The 19154-nt window shown below is 50.9% G+C and overlaps 1 pseudogene; it reads right to left on the bottom strand.

Moving 5' to 3' along the window:
* Nucleotides 1–19154, bottom strand: part of LOC124021030 — an 84422-nt pseudogene that overhangs the window by 26809 nt on the left and 38459 nt on the right.

Below are 19154 nucleotides of genomic sequence, written 5' to 3'. Positions count from 1 at the left end.
ACCTCATTATAGACCAGCAGTGTCTGGTTGCTCCTTATTACACACCACAGAGCAGCAGCGTCTGGTCGCTCCTCATTACACACCACAGAGCAGCAGCGTCTGGTCGCTCCTCATTACACACCACGGACCAGCAAATATTCTTTACATCATCAACATATGAATCACTACAGAACTTATTGTATGACCTCTTATACACTATATTAGGCCCAGCCTGACCTCTTATACACTCTATTAGGCCCAGCCTGACCTCTTATGCACTATATTAGGCCCAGCCTGACCTCTTATGCACTATATTAGGCCCAGCCTGACCTCTTATGCACTATATTAGGCCCAGCCTGACCTCTTATGCACTATATTAGGCCCAGCCTGACCTCTTATGCACTATATTAGGCCCAGCCTGACCTCTTATGCACTATATTAGGCCCAGCCTGACCTCTTATACACTATATTAGGCCCAGCCTGACCTCTTATACACTATATTAGGCCCAGCCTGACCTCTTATACACTATATTAGGCCCAGCCTGACCTCTTATACACTATATTAGGCCCAGCCTGACCTCTTATACACTATATTAGGCCCAGCCTGACCTCTTATACACTATATTAGGCCCAGCCTGACCTCTTATGCGCTATATTAGGCCCAGCCTGACCTCTGATACGCTATATTAGGCCCAGCCTGACCTCTTATACACTATATTAGGCCCAGCCTGACCTCTTATACACTATATTAGGCCCAGCCTGACCTCTTATACACTATATTAGGCCCAGCCTGACCTCTTATACACTATATTAGGCCCAGCCTGACCTCTTATACACTATATTAGGCCCAGCCTGTGGAACTGTGGTTTTCCTAGATATGGCTACTATATTGTGATCAATACATCCTATGGATCTGGATACTACTTTAGAGCAGATGTCTGCAGCATCAGTAAAGATGTGATCAATACATCCTATGGATCTGGATACTACTTTAGAGCAGATGTCTGCAGCATTAGTAAATATGTGATCAATACATGTTGATGATGTCATTCCTGTGCTGTTTGTAACTACCCTGGTAGGTTGACTGATAACCTGAACCAGGTTGCAGGCACTGGTTACAGTTTGAAGCTTTCTCTTGAGTGGGCAGCTTGATGAAAGCCAGTCAAAGTCGGCCATCAGTACTCAGCCTATGATTCTCTGATGTATTCATGAACTGTGCTTGTTACTCAGCAATCAGTTCTCAGTCTGTTTCTCTGGTATATGTACATGTTGCTGTATGTGTCTGTTGACCAATCATCTGTGATTAATCAATATTTAAATCACCCAGAAAATATACCTCCCTGTGGGTATCATATAACCATTTCACACATATTATCCAGATACTGACTGTTAACACTTGGTGGTCTATAGCAGCTTCCCACCAGAATGGGCTTTAGGTGAGGTCCTTCTGTAGCTCAGTTGGTAGAGCATGGCGCTTGTAACGCCAGGGTAGTGGGTTCGATCCCCGGGACCACCCATACGTAGAATGTATGCACACATGACTGTAAGTCGCTTTGGATAAAAGCGTCTGCTAAATGGCATATATATGAACCTGTAGCCATATTACTTCAACAGTATTTAACATTATCCAGATACTGACTGGCTATAGCAGCTTCCCTCCAGAATGGGCTTTAGGTGAGGCAGATGAACCTGTGACCATATTACTTCAACAGTATTTAACATTATCCAGATACTGACTGGCTATAGCAGCTTCCCACCAGAATGGTCTTTAGGTGAGGCAGATGAACCTGTAGCCATATTACTACAACAGTATTTAACATGAGATCGTCTCTAAGCTTTACAGGAATGTGGGTCTGAATTTAAACAGCAACACCTCCACCATTGGCATTTCTGTCTTTTCTGTAGATGTTATAACCATGTATTGCTACCACTGTATCATCCAACATATTCTCTAAGTGAGTTTCAGAGATATGGTGGTATTAACCATTTAGTATTGTAGATATGTAGTAGTGTAATAATGTTATATGATGTACTGTTTTATATGTAATTTATGTGCCTTAATGTGTTCGGACCCCAGGAAGAGTGGCTGCTGCCTCGGCAGGAACTAATGGGGATCCATAATAAACCCCAGGAAGAGTAGCTGCTGCCTTGGCAGGAACTAATGGGGATCCATAATAAACCCCAGGAAGAGTAGCTGCTGCCTTGGCAACAGGAACTAATGGGGATCCATAATAAACCCCAGGAAGAGTAGCTGCTGCCTTGACTGGAACTAATGGGGATCCATAATAAACCCCAGGAAGAGTAGCTGCTGCCTTGACTGGAACTAATGGGGATCCATAATAAACCCCAGGAAGAGTAGCTGCTGCCTTGGCAGGAACTAATGGGGATCCATAATAAACCCCAGGAAGAGTAGCTGCTGCCTTGGCAGGAACTAATGGGGATCCATAATAAACCCCAGGAAGAGTAGCTGCTGCCTTGACAGGAACTGCTCCCCCAGCGTGAGTCCTACGCTCCCCAGTGCGAGTCCTACGCTCCCCAGTGCATGTCCTACGCTCCCCAGTGCGTGTCCTACGCTCCCCAGTGCGTGTCCTACGCTCCCCAGTGCGTGTCCTACGCTCCCCAGTGCGTGTCCTACGCTCCCCAGTGCGTGTCCTACGCTCCCCAGTGTGTGTCCTACGCTCCCCAGTGTGTGTCCTACGCTCCCCAGTGTGTGTCCTACGCTCCCCAGTGTGTGTCCTACGCTCCCCAGTGTGTCCTACGCTACCCAGTGTGTGTCCTACGCTCCCCAGTGTGTGTCCTACGCTCCCCAGTGTGTGTCCTACGCTCCCCAGTGTGTGTCCTACGCTCCCCAGTGTGTGTCCTACGCTCCCCAGTGTGTGTTGTGTGTGTCCTACGCTACCCAGTGTGTGTTGTGTGTGTCCTACGCTCCCCAGTGTGTGTCCTTCGCTCCCCAGTGTGTGTTGTGTGTGTCCTACGCTCCCCAGTGTGTGTCCTACGCTCCCCAGTATGTCCTTCGCTCCCCAGTGTGTCCTACGCTCCCCAGTGTGTGTCCTTCGCTCCCCAGTGTGTCCCACGCTCCCCAGTGTGTCCCACGCTCCCCAGTGTGTGTCCCTCGCTCCCCAGTGTGTGTCCCTCGCTCCCCAGTGTGTGTCCCTCGCTCCCCAGTGCGTGTCCCTCGCTCCCCAGTGCGTGTCCCTCGCTCCCCAGTGCGTGTCCCTCGCTCCCCAGTGCGTGTCCCACGCTCCCCAGTGCGTGTCCCACGCTCCCCAGTGCGTGTCCCACGCTCCCCAGTGCGTGTCCCACGCTCCCCAGTGCGTGTCCTACGCTCCCCAGTGCGTGTCCTACGCTCCCCAGTGCGTGTCCTACGCTCCCCAGTGCGTGTCCCACGCTCCCCAGTGCGTGTCCCACGCTCCCCAGTGCGTGTCCCACGCTCCCCAGTGCGTGTCCCACGCTCCCCAGTGCGTGTCCCACGCTCCCCAGTGCGTGTCCCACGCTTCCCAGTGTGTGTCCTACGCTCCCCAGTGTGTGTCCTACGCTCCCCAGTGTGTCCTACGCTCCCCAGTGTGTGTCCTTCGCTCCCCAGTGTGTGTCCTACGCTCCCCAGTGTGTGTCCTTCGCTCCCCAGTGTGTGTCCTACGCTCCCCAGTGTGTGTCCTACGCTCCCCAGTGTGTGTTGTGTGTGTCCTTCGCTCCCCAGTGTGTGTTGTGTGTGTCCTTCGCTCCCCAGTGTGTGTTGTGTGTGTCCTACGCTCCCCAGTGTGTGTCCTACGCTCCCCAGTGTGTGTCCTACGCTCCCCAGTGCGTGTCCTACGCTCCCCAGTGCGTGTCCTACGCTCCCCAGTGCATGTCCTACGCTCCCCAGTGTGTGTTGTGTGTGTCCTTCGCTCCCCAGTGTGTGTTGTGTGTGTCCTACGCTCCCCAGTGTGTGTCCTACGCTCCCCAGTGTGTGTCCTACGCTCCCCAGTGTGTGTCCTTCGCTCCCCAGTGTGTGTTGTGTGTGTCCTACGCTCCCCAGTGTGTCCTACGCTCCCCAGTGTGTGTCCTACGCTCCCCAGTGTGTGTCCTACGCTCCCCAGTGTGTGTCCTACGCTCCCCAGTGCGTGTCCTACGCTCCCCAGTGCGTGTCCTACGCTCCCCAGTGCGTGTCCTACGCTCCCCAGTGCGTGTCCTACGCTCCCCAGTGCGTGTCCTACGCTCCCCAGTGCGTGTCCTCGCTCCCAGTGCGTGTCCTACGCTCCCCAGTGCGTGTCCTACGCTCCCCAGTGCGTGTCCTAGCTCCCCAGTGCGTGTCCTACGCTCCCCAGTGCGTGTCCTACGCTCCCCAGTGTGTGTCCTACGCTCCCCAGTGTGTGTCCTACGCTCCCCAGTGTGTGTCCTACGCTACCCAGTGTGTGTCCTACGCTCCCCAGTGTGTGTCCTACGCTCCCCAGTGTGTGTCCTACGCTCCCCAGTGTGTGTCCTACGCTCCCCAGTGTGTGTTGTGTGTGTCCTACGCTACCCAGTGTGTGTTGTGTGTGTCCTACGCTCCCCAGTGTGTGTCCTTCGCTCCCCAGTGTGTTGTGTGTGTCCTACGCTCCCCAGTGTGTGTCCTACGCTCCCCAGTGTGTCCTTCGCTCCCCAGTGTGTCCTACGCTCCCCAGTGTGTCCTTCGCTCCCCAGTGTGTCCCACGCTCCCCAGTGTGTGTCCCTCGCTCCCCAGTGTGTGTCCCTCGCTCCCCAGTGTGTGTCCCTCGCTCCCCAGTGCGTGTCCCTCGCTCCCCAGTGCGTGTCCCTCGCTCCCCAGTGCGTGTCCCTCGCTCCCCAGTGCGTGTCCCTCGCTCCCCAGTGCGTGTCCCTCGCTCCCCAGTGCGTGTCCCACGCTCCCCAGTGCGTGTCCCTCGCTCCCCAGTGCGTGTCCCACGCTCCCAGTGCGTGTCCCACGCTCCCCCCTCGTGCGTGTCCCACGCTCCCCAGTGCGTGTCCCACGCTCCCCAGTGCGTGTCCCACGCTCCCCAGTGCGTGTCCCACGCTCCCCAGTGCGTGTCCCACGCTCCCCAGTGCGTGTCCCACGCTCCCCAGTGCGTGTCCCACGCTCCCCAGTGCGTGTCCCACGCTCCCCAGTGCGTGTCCCACGCTCCCCAGTGCGTGTCCCACGCTCCCCAGTGCGTGTCCCACGCTCCCCAGTGCGTGTCCTACGCTCCCCAGTGTGTGTCCTACGCTCCCCAGTGTGTCCTACGCTCCCCAGTGTGTGTCCTTCGCTCCCCAGTGTGTGTCCTTCGCTCCCCAGTGTGTGTCCTACGCTCCCCAGTGTGTGTCCTTCGCTCCCCAGTGTGTGTCCTACGCTCCCCAGTGTGTGTCCTACGCTCCCCAGTGTGTGTTGTGTGTGTCCTTCGCTCCCCAGTGTGTGTTGTGTGTGTCCTTCGCTCCCCAGTGTGTGTTGTGTGTGTCCTACGCTCCCCAGTGTGTGTCCTACGCTCCCCAGTGTGTGTCCTACGCTCCCCAGTGCGTGTCCTACGCTCCCCAGTGCGTGTCCTACGCTCCCCAGTGCATGTCCTACGCTCCCCAGTGTGTGTTGTGTGTGTCCTTCGCTCCCCAGTGTGTGTTGTGTGTGTCCTACGCTCCCCAGTGTGTGTCCTACGCTCCCCAGTGTGTGTCCTACGCTCCCCAGTGTGTGTCCTTCGCTCCCCAGTGTGTGTTGTGTGTGTCCTACGCTCCCCAGTGTGTCCTACGCTCCCCAGTGTGTGTCCTACGCTCCCCAGTGTGTCCTACGCTCCCCAGTGCGTGTCCTACGCTCCCCAGTGCGTGTCCTACGCTCCCCAGTGCGTGTCCTACGCTCCCCAGTGCGTGTCCTACGCTCCCCAGTGCGTGTCCTACGCTCCCCAGTGCGTGTTCTACGCTCCCCAGTGCGTGTCCTACGCTCCCCAGTGCGTGTCCTACGCTCCCCAGTGCGTGTCCTTCGCTCCCCAGTGCGTGTCCTTCGCTCCCCAGTGCGTGTGTCCTACGCTCCCCAGTGCGTGTCCTTCGCTCCCCAGTGCGTGTGTCCTACGCTCCCCAGTGCGTGTGTCCTACGCTCCCCAGTGCGTGTCCTACGCTCCCCAGTGCGTGTCCTACGCTCCCCAGTGTGTGTCTCACCCGTTCTTTGTAGTAGAATGATGATATGGAGACATGGTCCTTGTCCGTGTGGGTGGGGCTGCCACTGTACAGCCTCAGAGAGCTCTGAGACTCACTACGCATCTTCATGGGAGTCAGGACCCCACTGTGGTACGCAGACAGGGCTGACAGGGACCTGGGGGACACATAGAGGCAGGTTAACAAGGACCCCACTGTGGTACGCAGACAGGGCTGACAGGGACCTGGGGACACATAGAGGCAGGTTAACAAGGACCCCACTGTGGTACGGACACAGGGACCTGGGGGACACATAGAGGCAGGTTAACAAGGACCCCACTGTGGTACGCAGACAGGGCCGACAGGGACCTGGGGGACACATAGAGGCAGGTTAACAAGGACCCCACTGTGGTACGCAGACAGGGCTGACAGGGACCTGGGGACACATAGAGGCAGGTTAACAAGGACCCCACTGTGGTACGGACACAGGGACCTGGGGGACACATAGAGGCAGGTTAACAAGGACCCCACTGTGGTACGGAGACAGGGACCTGGGGACACACAGAGACAGGTTAACAAGGACCCCACTGTGGTACGGAGACAGGGACCTGGGGACACACAGAGACAGGTTAACAAGGACCCCACTGTGGTACGGAGACAGGGACCTGGGGACACACAGAGACAGGTTAACAAAGACCCCACTGTGGTACGGAGACAGGGACCTGGGGGACACACAAGAGGCAGGTTAACAAGGACCCCACTGTGGTACGGAGACAGGGACCTGGGGACACAGAGGCAGGTTAACAAGGACCCCACCGTGGTACGGAGACAGGGACCTGGGGGACACAGAGGCAGGTTAACAAGGACCCCACCGTGGTACGGAGACAGGGACCTGGGGACACACAGAGACAGGTTAACAAGGACCCCACTGTGGTACGGAGACAGGGACCTGGGGACCCAAAGAGGCAGGTTAACAAGGACCCCACCGTGGTATGGAGACAGGGACCTGGGGACACACAGAGACAGGTTAACAAGGACCCCACTGTGGTACGGAGACAGGGACCTGGGGACACACAGAGACAGGTTAACAAGGACCCCACTGTGGTACGGAGACAGGGACCTGGGGGACACACAAGAGGCAGGTTAACAAGGACCCCACTGTGGTACGGAGACAGGGACCTGGGGACACAGAGGCAGGTTAACAAGGACCCCACCGTGGTACGGAGACAGGGACCTGGGGGACACAGAGGCAGGTTAACAAGGACCCCACCGTGGTACGGAGACAGGGACCTGGGGACACACAGAGACAGGTTAACAAGGACCCCACTGTGGTACGGAGACAGGGACCTGGGGACCCAAAGAGGCAGGTTAACAAGGACCCCACCGTGGTATGGAGATAGGGACCTGGGGACACACAGAGGCAGGTTAACAAGGACCCCACTGTGGTACGGAGACAGGGACCTGGGGACACACAGAGGCAGGTTAACAAGGACCCCACCGTGGTACGGAGACAGGGACCTGGGGGACACAGAGGCAGGTTAACAAGGACCCCACCGTGGTACGGGGACAGGGACCTGGGGACACACAGAGACAGGTTAACAAGGACCCCACCGTGGTACGCAGACAGGGACCTGGGGACACAGAGGCAGGTTAACAAGGACCCCACCGTGGTACGGCGACAGGGCCGACAGGGACCTGGGGGACACATAGAGGCAGGTTAACAAGGACCCCACTGTGGTACGGAGGCAGGGACCTGGGGACCCAAAGAGGCAGGTTAACAAGGACCCCACTGTGGTACGGAGACAGGGACCTGGGGACACACAGAGACAGGTTAACAAGGACCCCACTGTGGTACGGAGACAGGGACCTGGGGACACACAGAGACAGGTTAACAAAGACCCCACTGTGGTACGGAGACAGGGACCTGGGGGACACACAAGAGGCAGGTTAACAAGGACCCCACTGTGGTACGGAGACAGGGACCTGGGGACACAGAGGCAGGTTAACAAGGACCCCACCGTGGTACGGAGACAGGGACCTGGGGGACACAGAGGCAGGTTAACAAGGACCCCACCGTGGTACGGAGACAGGGACCTGGGGACACACAGAGACAGGTTAACAAGGACCCCACTGTGGTACGGAGACAGGGACCTGGGGACCCAAAGAGGCAGGTTAACAAGGACCCCACCGTGGTATGGAGACAGGGACCTGGGGACACACAGAGACAGGTTAACAAGGACCCCACTGTGGTACGGAGACAGGGACCTGGGGACACACAGAGACAGGTTAACAAGGACCCCACTGTGGTACGGAGACAGGGACCTGGGGGACACACAAGAGGCAGGTTAACAAGGACCCCACTGTGGTACGGAGACAGGGACCTGGGGACACAGAGGCAGGTTAACAAGGACCCCACCGTGGTACGGAGACAGGGACCTGGGGGACACAGAGGCAGGTTAACAAGGACCCCACCGTGGTACGGAGACAGGGACCTGGGGACACACAGAGACAGGTTAACAAGGACCCCACTGTGGTACGGAGACAGGGACCTGGGGACCCAAAGAGGCAGGTTAACAAGGACCCCACCGTGGTATGGAGATAGGGACCTGGGGACACACAGAGGCAGGTTAACAAGGACCCCACTGTGGTACGGAGACAGGGACCTGGGGACACACAGAGGCAGGTTAACAAGGACCCCACCGTGGTACGGAGACAGGGACCTGGGGGACACAGAGGCAGGTTAACAAGGACCCCACCGTGGTACGGGGACAGGGACCTGGGGACACACAGAGACAGGTTAACAAGGACCCCACCGTGGTACGCAGACAGGGACCTGGGGACACAGAGGCAGGTTAACAAGGACCCCACCGTGGTACGGCGACAGGGCCGACAGGGACCTGGGGGACACATAGAGGCAGGTTAACAAGGACCCCACTGTGGTACGGAGGCAGGGACCTGGGGACCCAAAGAGGCAGGTTAACAAGGACCCCACTGTGGTACGGAGACAGGGACCTGGGGGACACACAGAGGCAGGTTAACAAGGACCCCACTGTGGTACGGAGACAGGGACCTGGGGGACACACAGAGGCAGGTTAACACATACACACAACAAGTCAACACACACACATGAATGAGTGCAGCAGTATAAAGTGTACCTGGGTGTGGGTTCAGTGGGTGGTACCGAGCGATGCATAGTGATGGGTCTTGTGAAGTACACCAAGCAGCCGGTGCCACAGAAGCGAGCCCCGGAGGTACGAGGGAAGGGGATATTGGCATCCTGGTAGGAGCCGTAGGTGTTGGTGACCCGGGGGAAGGCTGGCAGAGCAGGGGTCACGGGGTTAGACAGGACATACGGGTTGGCAGCACTACCATCCTCCTGGGTCTATGGAGCGAGAACAGAAAATACATACTGTTATGGGCCAGCCCCTCGTATCCTGATGGGACAGTCCCTCGTATCCCGCTGGGACAGCCCCTCGTGTCCCGCTGGGACAGCCCCTCGTGTCCCGCTGGGACAGCCCCTCGTGTCCCGCTGGGACAGCCCCTCGTGTCCCGCTGGGACAGCCCCTCGTGTCCCGCTGGGACAGCCCCTCGTGTCCCGCTGGGACAGCCCCTCGTATACCGCTGGGACAGCCCCTCGTATACCGCTGGGACAGCCCCTCGTATACCGCTGGGACAGCCCCTCGTATACCGCTGGGACAGCCCCTCGTATACCGCTGGGACAGCCCCTCGTATACCGCTGGGACAGCCCCTCGTATACCGCTGGGACAGCCCCTCGTATACCTCCTGGGACAGCCCCTCGTATCAGCCCCTCGTATCAGACACTCGTATCCTACTGGGACAGCCCCTCGTATCCTGCTGGGACAGCCCCTCGTATCCTGCTGGGACAGCCCCTCGTATCCTGCTGGGACAGCCCCTCGTATCCTGCTGGGACAGCCCCTCGTATCCCGCTGGGACAGCCCCTCGTAAGACTAGAAGTGGCCTTCATATTGCAGGTCTGTCTAAGACTAGAAGAGACCTTCAGATTGCAGGCCTGTCTAAGACTAGAGGAGACCTTCAGATTGCAGGCCTGTCTAAGACTAGAAGAGACCTTCAGATTGCAGGCCTGTCTAAGACTAGAAGAGACCTTCAGATTGCAGGTCTGTCTAAGACTAGAGGAGACCTTCAGATTGCAGGCCTGTCTAAGACTAATCTAATGTTTTGGTGCACTGAGCAACACTTGAAAGTTGTGAGAATTTTGTGCAACTTCTGGTGCACGTTTCCAATGAACTGAGGCTGTACCCTGACAGTTTAGACAGTAGCCAATAGGCTGTACCCTGACAGTGTTAGACAGTAGCCAATAGGCTGTACCCTGACAGTTTAGACAGTAGCCAATAGGCTGTCCCCTGACAGTTTAGACAGTAGCCAATAGGCTGTACCCTGACAGATTGTCCATAATGACCATTGTTATTTTTGAAAGAAAAAGGGGGATGCTTGCGAGCCGAAGGACACCATCCCAACCGTGAAGCACGGGGGTGGCAGCACCATGTTGTGGGGGTGTTTTGCTGCAGGAAGGACTGGTGCACTTCACAAAATAGATGGCATCATGAGGATGGAAAATTACGTGGATATATTGAATCAACATCTCAAGACATCAGTCAGGAAGTTAAAGCTTGGTCGCAAATGGGTCTTCCCAAATGGACAATGACCCCAAGCATATTTCCAAAGTTGTGGCAAAATGGCTTAAGGACAACAAAGTCAAGGTATTGGAGTGGCCATCACAAAGCCCTGACCTCAATTTTATAGAACATGCGTGGGCAGAACTGAAAAAGTGTGTGCGAGCAAGGAGGCCTACAAACCTGACTCAGTTACACCAGCTCTGTCAGGAGGAATGGGCCAAAATTGACCCAACTTATTGTGGGAAACTTGCGGAAGGCTACCTGAACCATTTGACCCAAGTTAAACAATTTAAAGGTAATGCTACTAAATACTAACTGAGTGTATGTAAACTTTTGACCCACTGGGAATGTGATGCAATCAAATCAAATCAAAGTTTGTCACATGCGCTGAATACAACAGGTGAAATACTTACTTACAGGCTCTAACCAATATTGCAAAAAAAAGGTATCAGGTGAACAATAGGTAAGTAAAGAAATAAAACAACAGTAAAAAGACAGGCTATATACAATAGAGAGGCTACATACAGTAGCGAGGCTACATACAGTAGAGAGGCTACATACAGTAGAGAGGCTACATACAGTAGAGAGGCTACATACAGTAGAGAAGCTACATACAGTAGAGAGGCTATATACAGTAGCGAGGCTATATACAATAGAGAGGCTATATACAGTAGCGAGGCTACATACAGTAGAGAGGCTATATACAGTAGAGAGGCTACATACAGTAGAGAGGCTACATACAGTAGAGAGGCTATATACAGTAGCGAGGCTATATACAGTAGCGAGGCTATAAACAGTAGAGGCTATATACAGTAGAGAGGCTATATACAGTAGCGAGGCTATATACAGTAGCGAGGCTATATACAGTAGCGAGGCTATATACAGTAGAGAGGCTATATACAGTAGCGAGGCTATATACAGTAGCGGGGCTATATACAGTAGAGAGGCTATATACAGTAGCGAGGCTATATACAGTAGCGAGGCTATATACAGTAGCGAGGCTATATACAGTAGCGAGGCTATATACAGTAGAGGGGCTATATACAGTAGAGAGGCTATATACAGTAGCGAGGCTATATACAGTAGCGAGGCTATATACAGTAGAGGGGCTATATACAGTAGAGGGGCTATATACAGTAGAGGGGCTATATACAGTAGAGAGGCTATATACAGTAGAGAGGTTATATACAGTAGAGAGGCTATATACAGTAGAGAGGCTATATACAGTAGCGAGGCTATATACAGTAGAGAGGCTATATACAGTAGCGAGGCTATATACAGTAGCGAGGCTATATACAGTAGCGAGGCTATATACAGTAGAGAGGCCATATACAGTAGAGGCTATATACAGTAGAGGGGCTATATACAGTAGAGGGGCTATATACAGTAGAGATGCTATATACAGTAGAGATGCTCTATACAGTAGAGATGCTCTATACAGTAGAGATGCTATATACAGTAGAGAGGCTATATACAGTAGAGAGGCTATATACAGTAGCGGGGCTATACAGGCACCGGTTAGTCAGGCTGATCGAGGTAGTATGTACATGTAGATAGGGTTAAAGTGACTATATGATGAACAGAGAGTAGCAGTAGCGTAAAGAGGGGTTTGGTGGGGCACAATGCAGACAGCCCGGTTAGCAAATGTGCCGGAGCACTGGTTGGTCGGGCCAATTGAGGTAGCATGTTCATATGTACATGAATGTATAGTTAAAGTGACTATGCATATATGATAAACAGAGAGTAGCAGAAGCGTAAAAAGGGGTTGGGGGGTTGGAGGGGGGACACAATGCAAATAGTGTGGGTAGCCATTTGATGACCTGTTCAGGAGTCTAATGGCTTGGGGGTAAAAACTGTTGTTTTCTGTTTAGTGTCTCCTTGCAGAACTGTTTCGCTTCTTCCATTCACTTCGTTATTTCGTTTTGTGTGTTCAGTTAATAAATTAACATGGACACTTACCGCGCTGCGCATCGGTCCCATATGTCATACTCGTCGTCAGACGACGAACAGATCCGTTACACTTACAGGCCGTCTCGTCGTCGTCGTCGGTGATCAGGCCTACCACTGTGGTGTCGTCTGCAAACTTAATGATGGTGTTGGAGTCGTGCCTGACCATGTAGTTGTGGGTGAACAGGGAGTACAGGAGGGGACTGAGCACGCACCCCTGAGGCGCCCCTGTGTTGAGGATCAGCGTGGCGGATGTGTTGTTACCTACCCTTACCACCTGGGGGCGGCCCGTCAGGAAGTCCAGGATCCAGTTCCAGAGGGAGGTGTTTAGTCCCAGGTTCCTTAGCTTTGACGGTACTATGTTGTTGAACGATTGGATTAAAAATAAAAATAAAAGTATTTAAAATGTATGCGTCTCACCATGTAAGACTCCAGACAGGACACCAGCTGTCTAACACAGGGCTCCAGACAGTTCTGATTCCTCTTGACCTTCTGCAGTGACGTGTCTGTCAGGATCTACACAGAGGAGATACAACTGTGAGGAGAGAGAGACAGACACACGATACAGACACACACGATACAGACACACACACGATACAGACACACAGACCTTCTGTATCTTGGTCCTCATGGCTGTGGGGATGGTGGTAGGGGACACACACACACACACACACACACTACCTTCTGTATCTTGGTCCTCATGGCTGTGGGGATGGTGGTAGGGGACACACACACACACACACACTACCTTCTGTATCTTGGTCCTCATGGCTGTGGGGATGGTGGTAGGGGACACACACACACACACACACACACACACACACACACACACACACACACACACACACACACACACACACACACACACACACACACACACACACACACACACACACACACACACACACACACACACACACTACCTTCTGTATCTTGGTCCTCATGGCTGTGGGGATGGTGGTCGGGGAGATGAACTGGAAGGATGGAGCAGCGTTGTTGGGGTAGTGGGAAGGGAACTTCACCACCAGGTGGACCTGGTTGGTCCCGAACACGGCTGACACCACACAGCTACGGTTCACTGCATCCATCTGGAGGATGTAGAACAATCACACCACACAGCTACGGTTCACTGCATCCATCTGGAGGATGTAGAACAATCACACCACACAGCTACGGTTCACTGCATCCATCTGGAGGATCAATCACACCACACAGCTACGGTTCACTGCATCCATCTGGAGGATGTAGAACAATCACACCACACAGCTACGGTTCACTGCATCCATCTGAAGGATGTAGAACAATCACACCACACAGCTACGGTTCACTGCATCCATCTGGAGGATGTAGAACAATCACACCACACAGCTACGGTTCACTGCATCCATCTGGAGGATGTAGAACAATCACACCACACAGCTACGGTTCACTGCATCCATCTGGAGGATGTAGAACAATCACACCACACAGCTACGGTTCACTGCATCCATCTGGAGGCCCAAACAATCACAACCACAGAACCACATTGGTACGATGTAGAACAATCACACCACAGAACCACATTGGTACGATGTAGAACAATCACACCACAGAACCACATTGGTACGATGGAGAACAATCACACCACAGAACCACATCAGTTCTACGTAGAACAATCACACCACAGAACCACATCAGTTCTACGTAGAACAATCACACCACAGAACCGCATTGGTACGACGGAGAACAATCACACCACAGAACCACATTGGTACAGTGTACAACAATCACACCACAGAACCACATCGGTTCTAAGTAGAACAATCACACCACAGAACCACATCAGTTCTACGTAGAACAATCACACCACAGAACCACATCAGTTCTACGTAGAACAATCACACCACAGAACCGCATTGGTACGATGGAGAACAATCACACCACAGAACCACATCAGTTCTACATAGAACAATCACACCACAGAACCGCATTGGTACGATGGAGAACAATCACACCACAGAACCACATCAGTTCTACATAGAACAATCACACCACAGAAACGCATTGGTACGGTGTAGAACAATCACACCACAGAACCACATTGGTACGGTGTAGAAAAATCACACCACAGACCCGCATTGGTACGATGTAGAAAAATCACACCACAGAACCACATTGGTACGATGAGAACAATCACACCACAGAACCACATCAGTTCTACGTAGAACAATCACACCACAGAACCACATTGGTACGACGGAGAACAATCACACCACAGAACCACATTGGCACAGTGTACAACAATCACACCACAGAACCACATCGGTTCTAAGTAGAACAATCACACCACAGAACCACATCAGTTCTATTGGAACAATCACACCACAGAACCAGAACAATCACACCACAGAACCACATCAGTTCTCGTAGAACAATCACACCACATAACCGCATTGGTATGATGGAGAACAATCACACCACAGAAACACATCAGTTCTACGTGGAGAACAATCACACCACAGAAACATTGTACGGTGTAGAACAATCACACCACAGAAACACATCAGTTCTACGTCAATCACACCACAGAACCGCATTGGTATGATGGAGAACAATCACACCACAGAACCACATCGGTAAAGATGGAGAACAAAGACATATGGGAAGCAGGAAACATGTCGGGATACAAAGTGACACTGTGTCAGAGTTCTGGAGACGTCGAACAGACCATAATAAAGGGAGATGTAGTTCTATAGAACAGACCACAATAATAAAGGGAGATGTAGTTCTATAGAACAGACCACCATAATGAAGGGAGATGTAGTTCTATAGAACAGACCATAATAATAAAGGGAGATGTAGTTCTATAGAACAGACCACAATAATAAAGGGAGATGTAGTTCTATAGAACAGACCACCATAATAAAGGGAGATGTAGTTCTATTGAACAGACCATAATAAAGGGAGATGTAGTTCTATTGAACAGACCATAATGAAGGGAGATGTAGTTCTATAGAACAGACCATAATGAAGAGAGATGTAGTTCTATTGGACAGACCACCATAATAAAGGGAGATGTAGTTCTATTGAACAGACCATAATAAAGGGAGATGTAGTTCTATAGAACAGACCATAATAAAGGGAGATGTAGTTCTGTTGAACAGACCATAATAAAGGGAGATGTAGTTCTATAGAACAGACCACCATAATAAAGGGAGATGTAGTTCTATAGAACAGACCACCATAATGAAGGGAGATGTAGTTCTATTGAACAGACCATAATAAAGGGAGATGTAGTTCTATAGAACAGACCACCATAATGAATGGAGATGTAGTTCTATAGAACAGACCACCATAATAAAGGGAGATGTAGTTCTGTTGAACAGACCACCATAATAAAGGGAGATGTAGTTCTATAGAACAGACCACAATAATAAAGGGAGATGTAGTTCTATAGAACAGACCACAATAATAAAGGGAGATGTAGTTCTATAGAACAGACCACAATAATAAAGGGAGATGTAGTTCTATAGAACAGACCACAATAATAAAGGGAGATGTAGTTCTGTTGAACAGACCACCATAATAAAGGGAGATGTAGTTCTATAGAACAGACCACCATAATGAAGGGAGATGTAGTTCTATTGAACAGTCCATAATAAAGGGAGATGTAGTTCTATAGAACAGACCACCATAATGAAGGAGATGTAGTTCTGTTGAACAGACCACCATAATAAAGGGAGATGTAGTTCTGTTGAACAGACCATAATAAAGGGAGATGTAGTTCTGTTGAACAGACCATAATAAAGGGAGATGTAGTTCTATAGAACAGACCACCATAATAAAGGGAGATGTAGTTCTATTGAACAGACCATAATAAAGGGAGATGTAGTTCTATTGAACAGACCATAATAAAGGGAGATGTAGTTCTGTTGAACAGACCATAATAAAGCCATTGTAACGGTATGAAGGGTGCAGGGGTCCGTCTAGCTACACTGTCATAAAGCCTACATAACAACGTCATTAGATATCGTTAGACTGACACAGCAGATGTCATTAGGAGTCATAACCCGTTTTAAATCATTGACATAGCATGTCATGATGAGTTATAAATTGTCATACGGGGAGTGACATAGCATCATCAGGAGTTATAAGCAGTGATAAGACTATCATAGGACACGTCATTAGGAGTTACAAGCAGTCATAAGACTTTCATAGGAGAGGTCATTAGGAGTTATAAGCAGTCATAAGACTATCATAGGAGAGGTCATTAGGAGTTATAAGCAGTCATAAGACTATCAAAGGAAAAGTCATTAGGAGTTATAAGCAGTCATAAGACTATCATAGGAGAGGTCATTAGGAGTTATAAGCAGTCATAAGACTATCATAGGAGAGGTCATTAGGAGTTACAAGCAGTCATAAGACTTTCAAAGGAGAGGTCATTAGGAGTTATAAGCAGTCATAAGACTATCATAGGAGAGGTCATTAGGAGTTATAAGCTCACCTCCACGTTGACGTTTCTGATCTGCAGGTTGACCAGAGAGAACTCCTGTTGCAGTGTCTGGGGCAGAGCAGAAGAGTCATGTCTACCACCGGAGGTCAGAGCACCAGCCTGGTCTGTGAGTGAGTGAGCGAGTGAGAGAGATGGTGTGAGAGAGAGAGAGAGAGTTGGTGTGTGAGAGAGAGAGAGTTGGTGTGAGAGAGAGACAACACTCACTCCATCTGTTCTGTACAGGTCTATGTAGTCAGGTCTATACATTCCTCTGTAGTCAGGTCTATACATTCCTCTGTTCTACTGTAGTCAGGTCTATACATTCCTCTGTAGTCAGGTCTATACATTCCTCTGTAGTCAGGTCTATACATTCCTCTGTTCTACTGTAGTCAGGTCTATACATTCCTCTGTAGTCAGGTCTATACATTCCTCTGTAGTCAGGTCTATACATTCCTCTGTAGTCAGGTCTATACATTCCTCTGTAGTCAGGTCTATACATTCCTCTGTAGTCAGGTCTATACATTCCTCTGTAGTCAGGTCTATACATTCCTCTGTAGTCAGGTCTATACATTCCTCTGTAGTCAGGTCTATACATTCCTCTGTAGTCAGGTCTATACATTCCTCTGTAGTCATTCATTCCTCTGTAGTCAGGTCTATACATTCCTCTGTAGTCAGGTCTATACATTCCTCTGTAGTCAGGTCTATACATTCCTCTGTAGTCAGGTCTATACATTCCTCTGTAGTCAGGTCTATACATTCCTCTGTAGTCAGGTCTATACATTCCTCTGTAGTCAGGTCTATACATTCCTCTGTAGTCAGGTCTATACATTCCTCTGTAGTCAGGTCTATACATTCCTCTGTTCTACTGTCAGGTCTATACATTCCTCTGTAGTCAGGTCTATACATTCCTCTGTAGTCAGGTCTATACATTCCTCTGTAGTCAGGTCTATACATTCCTCTGTAGTCAGGTCTATACATTCCTCTGTAGTCAGGTCTATACATTCCTCTGTAGTCAGGTCTATACATTCCTCTGTAGTCAGGTCTATACATTCCTCTGTAGTCAGGTCTATACATTCCTCTGTAGTCAGGTCTATACATTCCTCTGTAGTCAGGTCTATACATTCCTCTGTAGTCAGGTCTATACATTCCTCTGTAGTCAGGTCTATACATTCCTCTGTAGTCAGGTCTATACATTCCTCTGTAGTCAGGTCTATACATTCCTCTGTTCTACTGTAGTCAGGTCTATACATTCCTCTGTTCTACTGTAGTCGGGTCTATACATTCCTCTGTTCTACTGTAGTCGGGTCTATACATTCCTCTGTAGTCAGGTCTATACATTCCTCTGTTCTACTGTAGTCAGGTCTATACATTCCTCTGTAGTCAGGTCTATACATTCCTCTGTAGTCAGGTCTATACATTCCTCTGTAGTCAGGTCTATACATTCCTCTGTTCTACTGTAGTCAGGTCTATACATTCCTCTGTAGTCAGGTCTATATATTCCTCTGTAGTCAGGTCTATATATTCCTCTGTAGTCAGGTCTATACATTCCTCTGTAGTCAGGTCTATATATTCCTCTGTAGTCAGGTCTATATATTCCTCTGTAGTCAGGTCTATACATTCCTCTGTAGTCAGGTCTATACATTCCTCTGTAGTCAGGTCTATACATTCCTCTGTAGTCAGGTCTATACATTCCTCTGTAGTCAGGTCTATACATTCCTCTGTAGTCAGGTCTATACATTCCTCTGTAGTCAGGTCTATACATTCCTCTGTAGTCAGGTCTATACATTCCTCTGTTCTACTGTAGTCAGGTCTATACATTCCTCTGTTCTACTGTAGTCAGGTCTATACATTCCTCTGTTCTACTGTAGTCAGGTCTATACATTCCTCTGTTCTACTGTAGTCAGGTCTATACATTCCTCTGTAGTCAGGTCTATACATTCCTCTGTTCTACTGTAGTCAGGTCTATACATTCCTCTGTTCTACTGTCAGGTCTATACATTCCTCTGTTCTACTGT

Source organism: Oncorhynchus gorbuscha, unplaced genomic scaffold, assembly GCF_021184085.1.
Source record: "Oncorhynchus gorbuscha isolate QuinsamMale2020 ecotype Even-year unplaced genomic scaffold, OgorEven_v1.0 Un_scaffold_1027, whole genome shotgun sequence".
NCBI lineage: Eukaryota > Metazoa > Chordata > Actinopteri > Salmoniformes > Salmonidae > Oncorhynchus > Oncorhynchus gorbuscha.
This window is presented reverse-complemented; position numbering and strand designations above follow the sequence as displayed.